Raw genomic sequence first — 20,705 nt, forward strand, 5'->3', positions numbered from 1 at the left:
ACGAGCCTGTTCTGTGTGACACCATCTGGGGAAGAACATTGGAAGACTATGCCTATTTTCCTAAAGACTCTGCCTCTTTTCCCTTTTCTGATTGTTGTAATAATAAACCATGGCCATGAGTACCACTGCCTCTGAGTTCCTAAGCCCTTCTAGTGAATCACCAAACATATGGGTGTTCTGGGGACCTGCTATGCAACAATGTATCAAAATTTGGGATGCAACTAAAGCAATACTTAGAGGGAAATTTATAGCAGTAAATATCTATGCTATAAAAAAACAACCTTAGCTTCCACCTTAAAAAGCTAGAAAAAGAATAGCAAGTAAACTTGAAGTAAGCAGAAGAAAGGAAATAAAAAAGATCAAAGCAGCAATCAATAAAATAGAACACTCACACAAAAGTAGATAAAATCAGTGAAACCAAAAGTTTCAGGCCCAGATGAGAAATTTTATGAAACATTTAAGAAATAAATAATGCCAATTCTTAACCTTTTCTGGAAAAACAAACAGGAAGAAATACTTCCCCACTTATTCTATGAGGCCAACATTATACTGATTCCAAAACTAATCAAAGACATTATAAGAAAAGAAAACCAGAGGTCTCACATGAACATATATGCAAGAATTCTTAACATTTTAGTAAATCAAATCCAACAGTGTGTGAAAAGGATAATACATCAAGTGGGGTTTATCCCAGAAAGTGAAGATTGATTTAACACTGGAAAATCAATCAATATAATTCACCATATTAACAGACTAAATGAGAAAAAAATGTGATCATCTCAATAGAGTTTTTTTAAAAAGCACTTGACAAAAACCCAACATGCACTCCTGATTAAAAAAAAAAAAAAAAACCTCTCAGTAAACTACGAATGGAAAGAAATTTCCTTGACCTAATAAGTATTATATACAAAAAAGCCCTAAGTTAATATCATATTTAATGATCAAAGAATGAATGCTCTCCCCCTAGAATCAGGAACAAGGCAAGGATGTCTAATTTATCACTTATATTCGACACAGTAATGTAGGTTCTATCCAGTGCTATCTGGCAAGAAAAAGAAATAAAGGGTATCCAGTTTGGAAAAGAAGTAATAAAACTGTCTTTTTTAGCAGATGACATCATTGTCTATTTGGAAAATCTGATGGAATCTATAAAAAAGCTACTAAAATAATAAGTGAATTTATAAGCAATGATGCAGGATAGAAAATCAATATAGAGAAATCTATTGTATATGTATATAACAACAAAGAGCAATCAGAAATTGAAATTAAGAAAATACTACTTAAACAGCATCCAAAAATAGGAAATACTTTGAAATAAATCTGAAACAGGATAGAAAAGACCTGTACACTGAAAACTACAAAACAGTAAGGAGAGAAATTAAAAAAGACATAAATAAATGGAGAGCTAGACCATGTTAATGGATCACAAAATTCAGTATTGTAAAGATGCCAATTTTTGCCAAATGTTCAGTTGCAATCTCAATCACAATTCCAGCAGGGTTGTTTTTTTAATAGAAATTGGCAAGTTGATTCTAAAATCCTTACAGAAATAAAAGGACTAGAATAGCAAAACAACTTCAAAAAAGAACAAAGTTTGAGGATTTACACTATTGATTTCAAGACTTATTATAAAGCCATAGAAATCGCAACAACATTGAGACAGACAAATAGATCAATGGAACAGAAGTCAGAGTCTAGCAATAGAAACACATATATATGGTCAATTGGTTTTTGACAAAGGTGCAAAGGCAATTCAGTGGAGAAACAATAGTCTTCTCATTAAATGGAGCTGGAACAAGTGTCTATCTAAACGCCAAAAAAAGGGAAATTTAATCCACATACCACTCTCTATATAAAAAATCAACTAAAAATGCATCATAGACCTAAATATAAGAGGTAAAACTATATGTCTTGTAAAGGAAAACGTGGGAGAAAGTCTTTGTGATCTTGGGCTATCAAAGATTTCTTAGACACAACAACTAAGGCACAATCCATAAAACACTGATAATCTGGACTTCATAGAACTTCTGCACTCGGGAATATACTGTTAAGAGAATGAAAAGACAAGCCACAGACTGGGAGAAAATATCTTCACATATCTGATAAAAGACTTTTCTCCACAGTATAAAGAACTGTCAGAATTCAACACTGAGGAAACACACAATCCAATTCAGAACTGAGTGAACTATTTGAACATACAGTTCACCAAAAATATACAGAGAGCAAATAAGTATATGAAAAGATGCTTACCATTTTAGTAATTGGGGAAATAAGAATTAAGACCACAAAGAAATACCATTGTGTAATAATAGGAGTGTCTAAAATTTAAAAACTGACCACACCAAGTGATGCAATTTGAACTCTCATATTATTGGTGTAAATGTAAAATGGTAATAAAAGAAAAATAACTTTGGAAACAGTTTGGAAGTTTCTAAAAAAGTTAACATGCATCTACCAAATGATGCAGGCACTTACCTAATAGAGACGAAAGTATATGTCCATTCAAGGACTTTTACATAAATGTTCAAAGCAACTTTACTTGTAATAGCCAAATCTGGAAAGAATCCAAATGTCCATCAACATTTGGATGTTATGAATCAATAAACAAGTCATGGTATAGTTATATGATACAGTACGACTGAGCAATAAGAAGAAATGAACTACTTAAAATCCACTGAATTGTACACATTACACGGGTGAATTGTATGGTACATTTATATCTCAATAAAGCTGTTAGAATAAACAAGGAATGGACTATTAATAAATGCAAGAGCACGGGGGAATCTCAAAATCATTACTAAGAGGAATATATACTCCATAATTCTATTTACATAAAATTATAGAAAATGAAAAACTCTATAGCGACCAGTGATTGCTTGGAAATACAGAAGGGTGAAGAGGGAAGAAATCAAAGGGGCCCAAGGAAGCTCTTGAAGATACGTTGATGGAGATGTTCATGATCTTGACTGTGGTGACGGCTTAATGAGTGTGTGCGTATAACAAAGCTCATCAGAGGCTACACTTCAAACATGTGCAGTGTAATGTATGTCAGCTATTCCTCAAAAAGCTGGAAAAGGAAATAATGACCAAGGTTCCACCTAAAGGCTACGAAAAAAAGAGCAAACTAAACTGAAGGAGTAGAAGGAATCCAACAAATAACAAGGAGAAGGAAGAAATAAAAAAAACAGATAAACAAGAGGAAAAGTCACAAACCCTAAATGCTGGTTCTCAAAAAAGATCAAGAAAACTGATAAATCCATACCTAGACAGATTTTTTAAAAGGGAACAGAAATACCAATTTCAGAAGTGAAAGAGAGGTTATTACCACAAATCCTACAGACATCATAAGATAATGAGAATATTACGATCTACCTTTTGCCAAAAAATTTAGATGAAATGAACAAATTCTCTGAAAAACACAACCTACCTTAAACTGACATAAGATGAAACAGAAAAAAATGGACTTTTCCTGTAATTATGAAAAACTTAGGGAAAAAGAGATTTTCTTATCAAAAATCTTTCCACATAAGAACTTCTAGGCCAGTATCATTCACAGGTGAATCCTATCATACCTTTAAGGAAGAAATAAGAGCAATCTTCTATAAACTTGTTCAGGAAATAGAGGAGGAGGGAACACTTTCAAGCTCATCTAATAGGCCAGCATAATCTTAGTATGCAAAACCTGATAAAGATATTTTTAAAGAAGGAAATTATAGACCAAAATCTTTCATAAACAGATGTGAAAGACATGACCTTTTATCTTTAATGAAATCCTGAGCAACCTAGAAAGCAACTGCTAGCATTAATGAATCAACCAAGTAAGTTCACAGGATATAGGGTTAATTTAAAAATCAATTGTACTTTTATATATTAGCAGCAAACATTTAGAAAATGAACTCAGAAATCAATGACATTTGTCATAACATCAGAAACTACTTAGAAGTAAATTTAACAAAGATATCCAAGACTCTATACTGAAAACATAGTAACATTGCTGAAAGAAATGAAAGACCTCAACAGGTGGAGAACTCCACCATTTTCACGGAATGGAAGAATCAGTAATGTTAAATATCAGTTCTCTTCAGTTGATCTATAGCTTCAATGCGATCCTAATCATGAACTCTGCAGGCTGTTTTTGGGTGAAGATTATCAAGCTAATTCTCAGATCTACATAGAATGCAAAGAACATGGAATACCAAACCAATTTTGAAAAAGAAGAACAAAGTTGAAGATCTTCCATTACCTGAATTTGAGACTTTCTATAAAGTAATTAAGAGAGTATGCAATCGCCCTATGGATCAACAACTAGATCAACACAACAGAATAGAGTCCAGGACAGACCTCCACCCACAGTCATTGATTTTTGGCAAAGGTGCCAAGGCAAACCATGAGGAAAGGAAAGCTTTCTCAACAAACGATGCTTGAACACCTGCACCCGTATGGATAGATATTAAACTTGGTACCATCTCACACCACACACAAAAATGAATTTGAGATGGATTAGAGACCTAAATGTAAAAGATAAAACCACAAAGCCTTTAGAGGAAAATATAAAACATCTTTATGTCTTGGGGATAGGCAAAGTTTTCTTAGGTGGGTCACAGAAAGCAGTAACCATAAAATATTGATAAATTAAACTTTATCAGATTAAAAATTTCTGTTCATCAGAAACACTGTTAAGAAAAAGAAAAATCATAGAGTGGAAGAAAATATTACCAAAACATATATTTGACAATAGACTGACGTCTAGGATACTGAAAGAAATTCTACAACTCAATAATAAAAACAACCCAATTAAAATGGCCAAAGATCTGAATAGACACTTTACAAAAAACGATATACACAAGGTCAGTAACACTTGAAAAAGTGCTCACCATCATCGGGAACTATCAGGACTCACAACTATCAGAGAAGTGCAAACTGAAACCTACATGCCTAAGAGAATGGGTAACTTTGTAAAGTCTGGTGACAGCACCTGCTGGCAATGATGGGCGCGACTGGGCTTCTCATGCATGTGCTTGGGAAGGTGAAACGGTTAAACTACTTTGGGAAAAGGAGTGGCAATTTCTTACAAAAATCAACATACACTTGACTTATCACTTAGCAAGTCTGCTCCTAGGTGTTTTCCCAAGAGAAATAAAAATATATATTCACAAAAAGACTGGTACAATAGCAGCTCCATTCATAATAGCCCAAGACTGTAACCAAGCCAGGTGCCCATCAAGAGGAGAATGAATAAAAAAGCGGTAGTATATTCGCTCAGTGGAATACCACTCAGTCATAAAGAGTCACAAATGGACAGATTCCAAAACACAGATAAGTCTCACAAACATTATATTGCCTGAGAGAAGCCTTTCACAATTCAGTACATATCATATTGACTCCATTTAGATGAAATTCTGTAGCAGGCAAACTAAGCTATGGTGAAAAAAACCCAGCTCACTGGTTACTTCCGGGGAAGAGGAGGCAGAGGTCAGTTGGGAAGGGGCATGAAGGAAGTGTTCTGGGGTAGTAGTAACGTTCTGTGTCTCCTTAGGGGTCTAGGTTACAGAGGCGTATGCATCTGTCAACGCTCATGCAAAGGCACACAATGATTTGTACATTTCTTTACATGTTAATTTTATATAAAATGCAAGCAAATCTAGAACTCTAGTTAATGATATGCATACTAAAGTATTGAGGGAAGAGTACTGATACATGCAATTTATTTTGAAAAGTAAGATGTACTGATGGAGGTACAGCAGAATGTATATTTGGAGAGATACGGATAATGCAAATATAGTGAAATGTTAAAGGTAGAATCTAGGGGTTGAGTATTTGGGTGTTTATTGTAAAATCTTTTCCGCTTTGCTGTATGCTTGACAATTTTTACAGTAATATACCGGAGAAAAAATTGGTTGGATTGTGGACTGAGGATTAGCCCGAGGTGTCTTTTTCATGACGTCTGCTTCCTCCATGATTTATAAAAGCATCTGAGTGTGAGTGAGCTTTATCCCGCGACTGGCGTGTACCAGTGAAAACATTATTTGTTCAAGGGTATCGCCAGGAGGAGCTGTGCAATGGTTGTGTGGTTTGACACCAACTTTGGACATTTATCAGCCGTGTAACTGCTCTCTGACTATCAGTTTCTTCATCTGTTGAGTGAGGACAATACTATCTTACAGGCTCGATATGACGATTATTGGGATGATGCCTTTAAAACAGCCCAGAACCTGTCACAAAACACTCACTCAATAAATCATAAATAGTGTGTATTACACTTCATTATTTTCAGATAGAACGTGTTATTTTGGAATCACCTTGGATTCCTCTCTCCTTTTGCAGATTTAACCAGCCACTGGATCCTGTGTCGCTTCAGCCTGGCACAACTCTGTCCTCCCTGCTTCTCTTGTCCAGCAGAGGCCTCCCTCCCTTCAGAGCCATGACATCCCTTCCCACCTCTGAATCATGGGACTGCACGAAGGCCCTGGCCAATGCCCTGGCCACTCATCTGGAGTCATTCTTTGCTCTCTTTTCTGTCTCACCCCCTCAATACCTCATCTGGCAGAAAATCTGGGTAATTCTTGGGTCCAAACATCTCTTATGCCCTTCTCTTTTTCACCACCTTTAAATGGAGTCTACTCCATGCCTCTCTGCTTTTCTTTCTGTTTCATATATCTGAATATTGTCTACTTGACTTAATCAAACCAGGCTAGAACAGAGGGTGTCTCATTCCTTCTGGGAAGCTCATCAAGTGCCTTTCCAGAGATTAACTGGTAAGATATGATGCTGGTAACTTGTGTATGAATAATTTCAGATAACCTAATTTAGTGTAAGTTTCCTAGTCCCCTACCTACCACTGTGTAAGGCTCTTAAAGGAAGGAGGAGACACTGAAAGCTGCTTGGGACGACAAGTATAGTGTGACAAAACCTGACCAAGTGCTGGGCTGTGTGACACAGCCAGTAAGTGCCACAGGGTCCCTAAAAGGACAGAGGCCACACTGTGAAGGGGATATTCAGCAGGAGGAACTGGACTCCTAAATCTTCCTTTGGATATATATCTGGAAATTGGGAGCCAGGACTAAAAAGGGTGCTAAGAAACTGAGACTTCCAGAGTGGAGGACCCAAGGGGGAAGCATGTGCCATATCACAGGAGGGACAAGAGGCCAAATTCTGGGCCTTTAAGTAACCTGGACAGACCTTAGAAGGAACAGGGAGCCAGTGGAAGTTTTTAAGATGGAAGTAAGTTATCCAAGAGGCATCTGGGAAGATGAATCTGGCAAGATGGATGGCGAGAGGAGGAGTGTCCTTAACTCAGTGATTTTGGAGAAAGTGAATGTTCTTCCAGAGGAAGAAGAGAGATGGAGCTGAAATACCATTATGAAACCACACTTTCTTCTCTAAATGCTGCTGAAAATGGGAATGTTAAAGGTCAAGATTTCCTCAGGGAATCAAATGATGTTCACCCTTGAGGAGCCCTCTTCTCCCTGGGGAAATGGCAGTCACAAAGGCCAGGCCAGCCTCACAGCTCCACTGATAAGCTGGAGTCAACAATCTCACACCAGAGGGACAGCCAAGGGAGCCAGTTCATGACTGAGAAGAAGTGTGGGCGGTGTGTGCAAAGACGCACACAGACGCCTCACCTAGGTTTGTGATTCAGTGTTGCTGGAACATTAGGAAAACACAAAACTCCCCAGGCTACCATTGGTATTTCCAGAATCAAAGGTCAAGGGCACCGCCTGCAAGAGTAGCCAGGCAGCGTGCTTTGGGTCAGAGATGAGTTCAATCACAAGAGGGGGAAGCTCTTCCGCACGGCCCACCCCACAGGAGCCGGGGCCCGCTCTGTGCCACTGAACCAGGAGGGACACGGACTGCAGCCCAGAGAGTCGAGGAAAACGCTGGCTCGCCTTCAGCAGCTGCAGAAGGAGGAAATTCTCTCTCCACAAAAGGAGGCAAGGCTTTTTTCCTTTCTTTTTTATGGAAAGACACTTGTTTTGTGTTTTCTTGGGAAACCAAATGTTAACATCCCCTCTTCTTTGTAAGTTTACAAACAGCAGTCAATATTGTTAAAAAAAAAAAAAACTCGTGAAAGGTCTTTCTTCCTAGCACTTTACCCTGCCTCTCCAGTAGAAGCTGCTGCGTCAAGAGGCCCCACGGCACCTGGAGCCCCCAGTCAACCGTTAGCTTCCGCCTCCGCAGGGTCTGCTCTGGGCCTGACTGGGCACCATCCACTGGCACAGAAGTTCCGAATGGATGCCCTACACTGAAGGGCCCTTGCCGTCAACCAGAAGCTGCTAGTCACGAGCAAGCCTTTAGAACCCTGAAGACCCCAGTAGTTTTGATTAGATATTTTAAAGGTGCTACAGTTTTAATGCCAATTTAAATTCCTAATCCAGAAAACAGCTCTGGAGCCACTGCTCAAATAATGCCCTCTGAGAGTGAACTGATTTATCGAAAGGTGAGGCAACGCAAGCAGGGGCCCAAGCCCACACCCCAAGGGCCTGCCAGGTGTCCCACGCAGGCCCTCCGTTCCTTCACCCGGGAGGCCGCGGGCCACAGCCAGGAAGTCCCCAAGCACAAGTGTGGACTGTCCTCTGCTGGCTCTACCTATGCCTCAGCCTGGCCAAGTGGCATGGCTCACGTCCCCAGAGCAGCAGCTCTGAGGGGCTCAGGTCCCCCACAGTGTGCTGTCACTGGGTTTCTCTGGGGGACACTGTCCCTTCACCCACACTGTGCTATCCAGGGCTATGATGTGGATGTACCCCTTACCTGGAATGTTCACCCAGAGCATCGTGGTTCTGCAGCTAAGGGGGCAGCCACTTTGCTGCCTTGCCAGGGGCCCAGAGACACAGAGAGAAACAAGACTTGGTGTTTCGGCCCTAGAGCCACAAAGATGATGAATTATTGAGAATGATTTCTTAAAACATAGACATTCTAACGGCCTAAAGGGTGCTGGGTGAAGTTTTCAAATTTTAATTGAAACAGAAAACTAAATAAATCCCATCCACATCATTACTTCCCCTGCCAGGTCTCACAGCCATGAAACATTAATGGGGAAGAGAAATGGAAAAAAATACTGTCAGCTGAAACGGATAGCAGGGCTTGGGATGGAGACCGCGGGATGCATTTTTATTGCATGTGTCCCAACTCTCACTGTAATCAGGAAGTGAAGGGGCTCAGGTCAGGCCTGCAGATGGAGGAGCTCCCGTGCCTGGAACCGATGCAAGGGAGACGGACAGCTGCGCAGGACACCACCCCCTAATCGGGGAGCGCCCCGTGTGCCAGGCTCTGTGTGAGGTGCTGGCTGAGACAGGCAGGGTCCCCATCATCACCTGTTCACAGAGCCAGCAGGGACAGCGGCTTTTCCCACTCAGCCTTCTCTTGGGCCAGTGCTTGTTTCAGAAGCCCCTCCTGCCAACTTGCTGACCTCAAGAGTCCGTGATATGCTCCATGCTCCCTAGGCCAGACTTGACCTGGGGACAAGTAGACACAGGAGCCACTACTGCAACCCAATGCCACAGCTTCTCTCCCCCTTGGTGCAAACATTCACTCAACAGACATTTTCTGTGTGCCCCCTGTGGGTGAGGGCCAGGCCCAGGAGGGAGATGCAAAGATGATGAAGACCTGGTCCCACCCCTGGCAGTTCCATGTGGCCTGGCCCTCCCGGCACGAATTATACACAGGCAATCCTTCTGTTCACCTGCCCTTGCACGGTTCTTTCATCAAACCACACTCCTGTCCCCTATACGATGTCCAGCAGGAAACTTCCCTAGGCTAACCTAATCGATCACACAGACCCAAACCCCTCAGAAGCTTCTCTCTGTAGCCTGCTGGTTCTTGACCTTGACAGCACCCTGGAATCCCCTGGGGAGCTCTTAGAAGTCATCATGCCCAGCGGTACCCCAGACCCATTCCATCAGAGACCCTGGGGCCCAGACACCACTGTAATTTTCTTTAACTCACCAGGTGACTCCACAGGCAGCCAGGGCTGAGACCCACTGCGTTAGCCTCTCACATCTCACCTTTCAGCACAAGTGCTCGCGGGCGCTGCTGGTCCCCAGCACCGGTGGGTAGATGGGAACCTTCCTCCCGTGGGGACTGCCTTGCTCCATCAGGTCCAGTGTTCCTTACGGGTCACAACCTGCTTGTTAGGACACTGCCTTTTACTTCCTTTGTAACTGCAGGGCCAATGCTCTATAATGAGGTCCTTCAATTCATTTGGCAGTTCTAATGATCTGAAACCCTCTCACAAACCCCTTCTAGACTCAAAGCCGCCTGAGAGCAGGCTGCACCTGTGGTTTCTCCGCATCATACTGTAGTTCTGGTTCCTGCTTGGAATGAAAGACCTCAACAGGAACCTGTGGAACGGATGGCACCAGCTGACAACCAGCCCTTCGTTTCCTTCCCTCTTATCCACAGGTACATATGTCACCCCCGTTCAGCCTCCCATTCCCCAGCCACCTTGTTTGATTAAGATAATAAGGGAAAGTGTCATTTAACCCGCTCCTTACAATGTGATTGTGGGTTTAGGGATGGGGTGGTCGCGAAGAAGATGAGGAAATACATGCCTTCTTCAGCCTCCTGGAGCTGGGCCCTGAAATCCCAACCAGGAACTCGGCCTCCAGTAAACCCGAGTGGGAAGCTGACTGCAAGAGTCAGATTTCTCCACAATGGGGCAGAGCAACTTTAACAGAGAATGTTCCACATTCTTTCTCCTCCTCATTTCTTTTTCCAGCAATGGCACTGGAGGAGATCATACTTTTTGGAATTTTGTTCTTAGAGATTATTTAAATGAGGCATCACATAAGTGAAGCCAGAAGCTTGAATAATATCCTCAGAGATGAGCACTTCTCTGACTACAGTGAACAAAAGGCCCTTTAGGCAAAGGGGCTGGTGTCACCATGGTTGGGTTTTAAGTTTTGATTGGCTGTATACCTCCAAAATATGATGGAAAGATGAATATTGAAATGCTGCAGTTAGACGTGACAATACTCAAAGTACGTTACTGCATGCCTAACGAGCACGCGGCCACCATGAGGAGCTCCAGCGACCTTCACAAGGAGCGGAGGTCCCAGGCTCCGGCTTTTCCCAAGAGAGGCCCAAGGCTCCTCGGCAGATAGTTCGCTACCTCACCCTCTTAGCCTTCTACTCAGACCCCCAAACACCTCTTCTAACTTCCTTTCATGGCACATCAAATGCACACATAAACTTGATCTCATTTGCAGACGGAGGCCGGACTGTGGCAGGGAGCACATGGCATGATTTACTTCAGTCCACACACCCACCAGAATGGCTCCGGACCTGGACACACCTAGAGCAGGGCACGGACTGTCACAGGAAGCCAGGCAAAGGCAGGTGCGCAGCTGAGAGACTGGGCCCCAACTTGGCCTTCAGCTCAATCTCCCTGAGTCTACACCACATCAAGAGGTCCAGCCAAGCCTGACCACTCTTGCTTCTCCTAGTTACCTTTTCACTTCTGTCTGAGATTCTTCTCCCCACAAGGATAAATTCTACCCCACTTCAGTCAACACTTCCTCCATGAAGTTGTCCCCCAGTTTCCCAAGTAAGGGTAGCCTTTCTTTCATGCTTACTGCTCACAATACACACCTGTATTCCTTTTATAACCACATTGCCAACTACTTGAATAGTCTGAATCCTGGTTCCGCCACATATCACTGTGTGCAACATGGACAGGCTTGTTAATGATTCCAAGCCTTAGTTTCCTGGTTCATAAAATGGGGATCCTAGTATCCACCTCCTGGAGTTGCCGTGAGGGTTACAAGAGTTAATGTATGACACGCATGTACAGAATAAGGGATACAAGGTGTTCAATACCTGGTACATCTTATGATTATTAAAGCATATGATCCTCGACAAACTCCACTTGTATTTACTGAGTTCAGTAGCATCAGTGGGAGATGGGGATGCAGGGCATGCCACATGATGCTGCCCTTGATAAGCTGGGTCCAGTGTGGGAGGTGATAAACGCACTCTGTAGGTGAGAGGAGGACAGAGTGGTCAGGGGAAAAGCACAGAGGAGAAACATGACCTGGGTCAGGTAAACAGGAGCTCTGCAGGAGGACAGGAGGAAGGAGGAAGCCAGAGAGAGGGAACAGTAAGCACAATGCCCAAAGGCATGAAGAAGCCTGGTGTGCTTACGGAACTATGAAGAGCTTGGTGTGGCCAGAGCCAAGCAGCAGTGAATGAGGTGAAGAGTAGGCAGAAGCAGGAGGATCCCAGAGCGCTCCGTGTGCTCCTAAAAGACATCTACAAATTCGTTTTTAAATGATGATGAGCCATTGGGGAGTCCTTTAGAATGAGGACTATGGACTGGAGGGTGTGCTGGCATAGATTTAACAACCAGATCGCTGAAAAATGCATAGATATCCATACCTAAGTTTATTATAAATTTTACTGATGAAAAGTACAGGTCAGTAAACTACAGCCCAGGGATTTCATAAATATAATTTTATTATAGCATAGCCTTGCCAATTCATTTACACATCATCTGTGGCTGCTTTCCTGCTACAATAGCAGAGCCGAGTAGTTGTGACAGAGACCGTAGGGCCTGAAATATTTACTATCTGGCCCTTTAATAAAAAAATTGCCAACTTGATATAAAGGGTGTCTAGCACACAGTTTCTAAATAATACTAAAATATAAAAATACCCTTTATCATAAATTCTATATAGCCAATTGATTCTCACAAAATGCTTTTGTTGACTTTGTGTGGAATTCTTGTATGAGCAGCCTATCTATGGTTGCCACTGATGAATGAGTGGAGTTTCGACATGAATGTGAGGTGATATTTTCACTTACATTAAGTGATAAGAGTAAAATAACAGATGCACAGGAACTCCACTCATATGTTAATGATGTGAGCAACTTCTTTGTTGAATCATATAATAGTTTTTGAATACTGGAGGGACATTTCTTCCATTTTTTGTGTTATTCACCATGAAACTGTTACAGACTTGCTATACATTTAAATTTAATCTATATTATTAACATTTTCTCCATCACTTGCTTAAGTCTAGAAAATCAACCAAAAAATAAGTCCTGGGAACTTTTAGGTTCAAGATGGTGACACAGGAGGCTCCTGAACTCACCTCTTCCCACAGACACCCTGAATCTACAACCGCATATGAATCAGTTCCCTCTGAAAGAAATTCAGAAACCAGTTGAGCGACTCCTACACATCAGGTAAGTGAGGAAAAAACCCCACATCAAGGCGGATAGAAGAGGCTAAGAAACAATCTTGCCGTAAATCCCACTCCTGGCTGGGCAACACACAATCGGGAGGGAACTCACAACTCCCAGCTTCTCCCCAAGGAGCAAAGGGTTTGGACCCCACATCTGGCACCTCAACTTTTAAGACTTCCACTTGAGAGACAGACCCCCAAAACATCTTTGAAAACCAGTGGGGCTTGAGTCCACAGACCCACAAGGCTGTAGGGAACTAACAGACAGTACTTAAAGGGCTCACACAGACTCACTATGGCTAACCCCAGGGTCCAGTGCAGAGACAGCAAACTGAAATTCGCCCAATCCTTCTGTGAAAGAAATCTGTTTATCTTAAAAGCTTTGGCCTGAGGGGAAGGCTTCTAATTTAACACACATGTAGGGGCTGACTGCAATTCTCCCCAGAGACTGGGAGGCTGGAAGATGCCATTTTTGCGCTCTGCCTCTGCCCTGCCCCATGTCACTGGTATCTCCCAGAAAGGAGCCTGTGCAAGTGTATGGCACCCTGGTTTTTGCGGATGCCTCCACAGGGACACTTCTTGATTACTTGGCTCTGGTGGCCAGTGGGTCTTATGTTTTCAGGTCTCATAGGACTGTAAAAAACAAAGAAACAGTTCTTAACAGGCTATCCTTCCAGGGCACAGCACAGAGGCAGCAGATAGAAATGCCCATCTCCCAGTCTTAACCTGTAAGAGATATATTTGCATACTCCAAAAGCTGCTGCCTGAGGGCCCAGCTTTCAATCAACCTACATCTAGGTTCTGAGATCCTAGGTCTGAGGGCCTGAGATCCTCCCCTTTGGGACACTGACAGGTCTGGACACTCCCTCAACTACTGGGAACCACTAAGAACAAAGTGGGTTGCTTGGACAATCACAAAGGTATGAGAAACAATCAAGAGCTAGGGCAGGGTGGAACAATAGGTTCATCTGCTACCTGAGACCTCTCCATCAAGACTGGGAGAGGTGGCTGTTTTATCTAATGCATAGAAACTAACATAGAGAGTCAAGGAAAATGAAGAAAAAAGGAGTATGTTCCAAAAGAAAGAACAAGATAAAACCTCAGAAAAAGACCTTAATTAAATGGACAAAAGTGATTTACCCAAGAAAGAGTTCAAAATGACAGTCATAAATATGATCATCAAAGTCAGGAGAACAATGCATGAATGAAGTGAGAATTTCGACAGATAGAGAATATAAAAAAGTACCAAACAGAAACCACAGAACTAAAGAATATAATAACTGAACTGAAAAGAAATCAATAGAGGGGTTCAACAGCAGACTAGATGAGGCAGGAGAAAAATCAGTGAACCTGAAGACAGGGCAGTGGAATTCATTCATTCAGAGCAGCAAAAAAAAAAAAAAAAAGAAAATGAATGAAAAAGAGTGAAGATAGCTTAAGGGACTTATGGGATAACATCAAGCAGACCAATATTCACACTATAGGGATACCAGAAGGAGAAGAAAGAAAGAGGGGCAGAAAACCTATTTGAAGAAATAATGGCTGAAAACTTCCCTAAATTAGGGAAGGAAACAGACATTCATATCCAGGAAGCCTAAAGAGTTCCAAATAAGATGAATTGAAACAGACCCACACACATTATAATTAAATTTTCAAAAGTTAAAGACAAGGAGAGAATCTTAAAAGCAGCCAAGAGAAAAACAATTTATTATGTACAAGGGAATCCCCATAAGACTATCAGCAGAAACTTTGCAGGCCAAAAGGGAGTGGCATGATATATTCAAAGTGCTGAAAGAAAAAAACCATCAAGCAAGAATCCTCTACCTGGCAGAGCTGTCCTTCAGAATTGGTGGAGAGAGAAAGAGTTTTCCACACAAGCCAAAGCTAAAGAAGTTCATCACCACTAGACCTGCCTTACAAGATATGTTAAAGGGACTTCTTTAAGGTGAAACAAAAAGGTGCTAATTAGTAACAGGAAAACATATGAAAGTATAAATCTCACTGTTAAAAGTAAACATATAGTAAAATACAAAATAATGTAGAAGTGGTGGGTTAATCACTTATAAAGCTACTATGAAAGTTGAAAGACAAAAGTATTAAAAATAACTAACATTACAATAATTTGTTAATGGATACACAAGATAAAAAGATGCAAATTGTGATGTAAAAAACATAAAATATGGGAGGAGAGAGTAAAAGTGTAGAGCTTTAGAATGCATTTGAACTTAAGTTGTTATCAACTTAAAATAGACTGTTGTAAGATATTATATGTAAGCCTCACAGTAACCACAAGGCAATAACCTAAAGTAGATACACAAAAGGTAAAGAGAAAGGAATCTAAGCATACCACTACAGAAAAGCATCAAATCACAAAGGAGGAGAACAAGAGAAGAAGAAAGGAATAAAGGAATTACAAAATAGCCAGAAGACAATAAACAAAATGGCAGGAAGTCCATACCCATAAATAAATACCTCAAATGTAAATGGACTAAATTCTCTAATCAAAAGACACAGAGTGGCTGAATGGATAAAAAAACAAGACCCAACTATATGCTTCCTACAAGAGACTTCAGCTTTAAGGACACATATTGACTTAGAGTAAAGGGATGGAAAAAGACATCCCATGCAAATGGAAACCGAAAGAAAGTTGGGATAGCTATACTTATATCAGACAAAACAGACTTTAAGACAAAGACTATATTAAAAGACAAAGAAGAGCATTATATAATGATAAAGGGGTCAATCCAACAACAAGATATAACATTTATAATTAGTTATGCACTCAACATAGGAACATCTAAATATATAAAGCAAATATTAAAAGACCTACAGGGAGAAATAGACAGCAATACAATAATAGGAGAGGACTCCAATATCTCACTTTCATCAGTGGATAGATCATCAGACAGAAAATTAATAAGAAACACTGGATTTAAATGACATATTAGACCGGATGGACTTAACAGACATTTACAGAACATTCCATCCAAAAGCAGCAGAATACACATTCTTCTCAAGTGCACATGGAACATTCTCCAAGAGAGATCATATGTTAGGTCACAAAACAAATCCTAATAAATTTAAAAAGATTGAAATCATACCACACATCTTTTCCAACCACAATGGTATGAAACTAGAAAACAATTACAAGAAGAAAACTGGAAAATTTACAAATATGTGGAGATTGAACAACATGCCCTGGAACAACCAATGGGTCAAAGAAAAAAGAATTTAAAAATATCTTGAGACAAATGAAAATAAAACAAAGCAAAACCTACAGGATGCAGCAAAAGCACTTCTAAGCGGGAATTTTATAGCAATAAACACCTACGTTAAGAAACAAGAAAGATCTCAAATAAACAACATAACTTATACTTAAAGGAACTAGAAAAGAACAACAAACTAAGCCCAAAGTTAGTAGAAAGAAGGAAATAAAGATCAGAGCAAAAGTAGTGAAATAGAGACTAAAAAGAAAATAGAAAAGACCAATGAAACTAACAGCTGGTTTTTTTAAAAACATAAACAAAATAAACCTTTAACCAGACTCACCAAGAAGAGAGAAGACTCAAATATATAAAATCAGAAATGAACAAGGAGACATTACAACTGATAGCAGAGAAATACAAAGGATCATGAGGGATTATTAGGAACAATTATACACCTATTGGCTGAACAATCTAGACAGAACAACCTAGAAAAAATGGATAAATTCCTAGAAACATACAACCTACCAAGACTGAATCATGAAGAAATAGAAAATCTGAGCAGATGAATTACTATTAAGGAGATTGAATCAGTAATGAAAAACCTCTCAACAAAGCAAAGCCCAGGACAAGAAAGTGTCACTGGTGAATTCTAGCAAATATTTAAAGAAGAATTAATGTCAAACTCTTCCAAAAAACTGAAGAGGAGAGAACACTCCCAAACTCATTTTACAAGGCCAGCATTACCCTGATACGAAAGCCAGACAAGAACACTACCAGAAAAAAGAACTGCAGGCCAACATCCCTGATGAACCTAGATCCCAGAACCCTCAACAAAATATCAGCAAACTGAATTCAACAGCATATTGAGAGGATCATACACCATGATCAAGTGGGATATCCCTGGGAGGGAAGGATGATTCAACATTTGCAAATCAATGTGATATACCACATTAACAAAATGAAGGATAAAAATCATATGACCATCTCAATAGATGCGGAAAAACTTCCGACAAAATTCAACATCCATTCATGACAAAAACTCTGAACAAACTGTCATGAACATGTTATGGAAAGCAAAGAAGGAAGTCCCTATCCCTCCCAAAGATGAAGCCAAAGTAAAAGCATGGAAGCCCAAGAAAGCAGTTCTGAAAGAAATCCACAGCCAGAAAGAAAAAGATCCACACATCACCCATCTTCCGGCAGCCCAAGACACTGTGACACCAAAGCAGGCCAAACATCGTCAGAAAAGCACCTCCAGGAGAAACAAGCTTGATCATTATGCCATCAAGTTCCCTCTGACCACCAAGTCAGCCATGAAGAAGATGGAAGACAACACAATAGTGTTTGTTGTGTATGTCAAGGCCAACAAGCACCGTATCAAACAGGCCGTGAAGAAGCTCTGTAACAGTGATGTGGCCAAAGTCAACACCCTGATCAGGCCTGATGGAGAGAAGAAGATATGCGCATATGTTCAAGTGGCACCAGACTATGATGCTTTGGATGTTGCCAACAAAATTGGGATCATCTAAACTGAGTCCAGCTGGCTAATTCTAAGTATAAATTTTTTCACCATAAAAATAAAAACTCTTAACAAAGTGGGTATAGAGGGAATGTACTTTAATATAATAAATGCCATATATGACAAGTGCACAGCTAATATAATCCCAATGGTGAAAAACCGAAAGCTTTTCCTCTATCACCAGGAACATGAGAAGGATGTCCACTCTTGCCACTTTTATTCAACTTAGTACTGGAACTAAGCAGTACGGCAAGAAAAAAAAAGGCATCCAAACTGTAAATAAAGAAGTAAAACTATATGAAGATGATATAATCTCATATATAGAAAACCCTAAAGACTCCACTAAAAACTGTTATAACTAATAAACAAATTCAGTAAAGTTGTAGTTTACAAAATTGATATACAAAAATCAGTTGCATTTCTATACACTAATGACAAACTATTAGATGGAGAAATTAAGAAGACAATCCCATTTACAACTATATCAAGAAGAATAAAAATACCTAGGAACAAATTTAACCAAGGAGGTGAAAGAGCTTTACACTGAAAACTAAAGAAATTGAGGAAGACACAAATAAATAGAAAGATATTCCATGCTCATGAATTGGAAGAATTAATATTGTTAAAATGTCCACACTACCCAAAACAATCTACAGATTCAATGCAACTCCTATCGAAATTCCAATGGCATTTTTCACAGAATAGAACCATTTCTTGATTTTAAATTATATTACAAAGCTATAGTATTGAAAACAGTATGGTATTAACATACAAATAGACACATAGATCAACAGAACTGAATAGAGAGCCCAAAAATAAACTCATACATATACAGTCAATTAATGTACCACAAAGGAGCCAAGACTATAAAATGAGAAAAGGACAGTCTCTTTAACAAATGGTAGGAAAACTGGACAGCCACATGCAAAAGAATGAAACTGGACCACTATCTTACCCCATACACAAAAATCAACTCAAAATGGACTAAAGACTTGAGTGTAAGACCTGAACATAAAAATCCTAGAAGAAAACATACAGGAAAAGCTCCTTGACATTGGTCTTGGTGATGATGACTTTTTTGATTTGACACCAAAAGCAAAGGCAAGAAAAGGAAAAATAAATAAATGGGACCACATTCAACTAAAAAGCTTTTGCACGGCAAAAGCAACCACTGACAAAATGAAAAGGCAACCTACCACATGGAAGAAAATATTTGCAAACCATATATCTGATAAGGGATTAATACCTAAAAATACATAAAGAACTCACATGACCCAAGAGCAAAAAAACAAACCCAATTGAAAAACGGGCAGCGCATCTGAATAAACATTTTTCCAAAGAAGATATACAGATGGCCAAGAGGTATATGAAAATGTGCTCAACATCACTAATCATTAGGGAAATACAAATCAAAACCACAATGAGATATCACCTTACTGTTAGAATGGCTATTATCAAAAAGACAAGAAATAACAAGTGTTGACGAGGGTGTGGAGCAATGACTCTCGTGCACTGTTGGTGGGAATGGAAATTGGTGCAGCCACTCTGGAAAACAGTATGGCGGTTCCTCAGAAAAGTAAAAATAGAACTACCATATGATCCAGCTATTCCACTTCTGGGTATTTAACTGAAGGAAATGAAATCACTATCTCAAAAAGATATGTTCATTGTAGTCTTATTTACAATAGCCAAGACATGGAAACAACCTATGTGTCCATGCATGGATGAATAGATAAAGAAAATGTGGTATACACACACACACACACACACACACACACTGGAACATTATTCAGCCGTAGAAAAGAAGAAAATCCTGCCATTAGTGACAACATAGATGGACTTCGAGGGCATTATGCTAAGTGAAATGTCAGACAAAGAAAGAAAAATACTGTATTATCTCACTTGCGGGTCAAATCTAAAAATAAAAGAGCTCATAGATAGAACAGATTGATGGTTGCCAGAGGTAGGGGGTGAGTGGTGAGCATAACGGGCGAAGGTGATCAAAAGATACAAACTTCCAGTTTTATAACGGGCAAAGGTGATCAAAAGATACAAACTTCCAGTTTTAAGATAAATAAGTCCTGGGGATGTAATGTACAGTATAGTCACTATAGTTAACAATGCAGTATTGCATATCTGAAAGTTCCTAAGAGAGTATATCTTAAATGTTCTCATCACAAGAAAAAAAATTTGTGTAGCGCTTGATGTTAACTAAACTTACTGTGGAGACCATTTTGCAATGTATACAAATATCAAACCACTATGTTGTACACCTACCACAATGCTATATGTCAATTATATCTCAATTTTAAAAAATATGAGCCAATGCAGATATACTGTGATCTAGATTCAATCACAAATATGGATTAAAAAATTTTGGTTTTTATCCACATAAGCCCTCTTTCCTGATCATATTTTCCTACAATGAATTTCTCTGTTCAGAATTTGCGATGTGTTTATGATGTTATAGAATGAATTTTAAAACAAATAGCACACATATAAATATAAATTAAACTGGTTGGAGGGGGAGGGTTTGTCCGTTTATTGTCTGTGTTCACTAGAATGGTATTAAGAAGAAAAGTTAAAATAATAAACTAAAGATGTTTTGTTTTTTTAAAAAAGTCCTGATTTGTAGCATTTGCTGATTTCCTTGGTCTAAAAATACTCCCAGTCTGGCTGTTGGAAGCTCCCAACATGATGTCGCCAAATGTGGAGCTGGGAAGACGTGCACAGCAGCACAACTTTCTATGCTATTTCCACCATAGGGATAAAACAAATGTAAATAACCTCAAGAGCAGG

At 39.9% G+C, this 20,705-nt stretch overlaps 1 protein-coding gene and 1 pseudogene across 13 annotated transcripts in view; one reads left to right on the top strand and one right to left on the bottom strand.

The window, feature by feature from the left end:
• Window positions 1-20,705, bottom strand: part of PDE8B (phosphodiesterase 8B) — a 217,240-nt gene that overhangs the window by 34,219 nt on the left and 162,316 nt on the right. The gene's annotated exons all lie outside the window — the stretch shown is intronic.
• On the top strand, window positions 17,443-17,989 carry LOC100629215 (large ribosomal subunit protein uL23 pseudogene; annotated as a pseudogene).

This window comes from Equus caballus, chromosome 14 (assembly GCF_041296265.1).
Source record: "Equus caballus isolate H_3958 breed thoroughbred chromosome 14, TB-T2T, whole genome shotgun sequence".
In the NCBI taxonomy this organism is placed as follows: domain Eukaryota; kingdom Metazoa; phylum Chordata; class Mammalia; order Perissodactyla; family Equidae; genus Equus; species Equus caballus.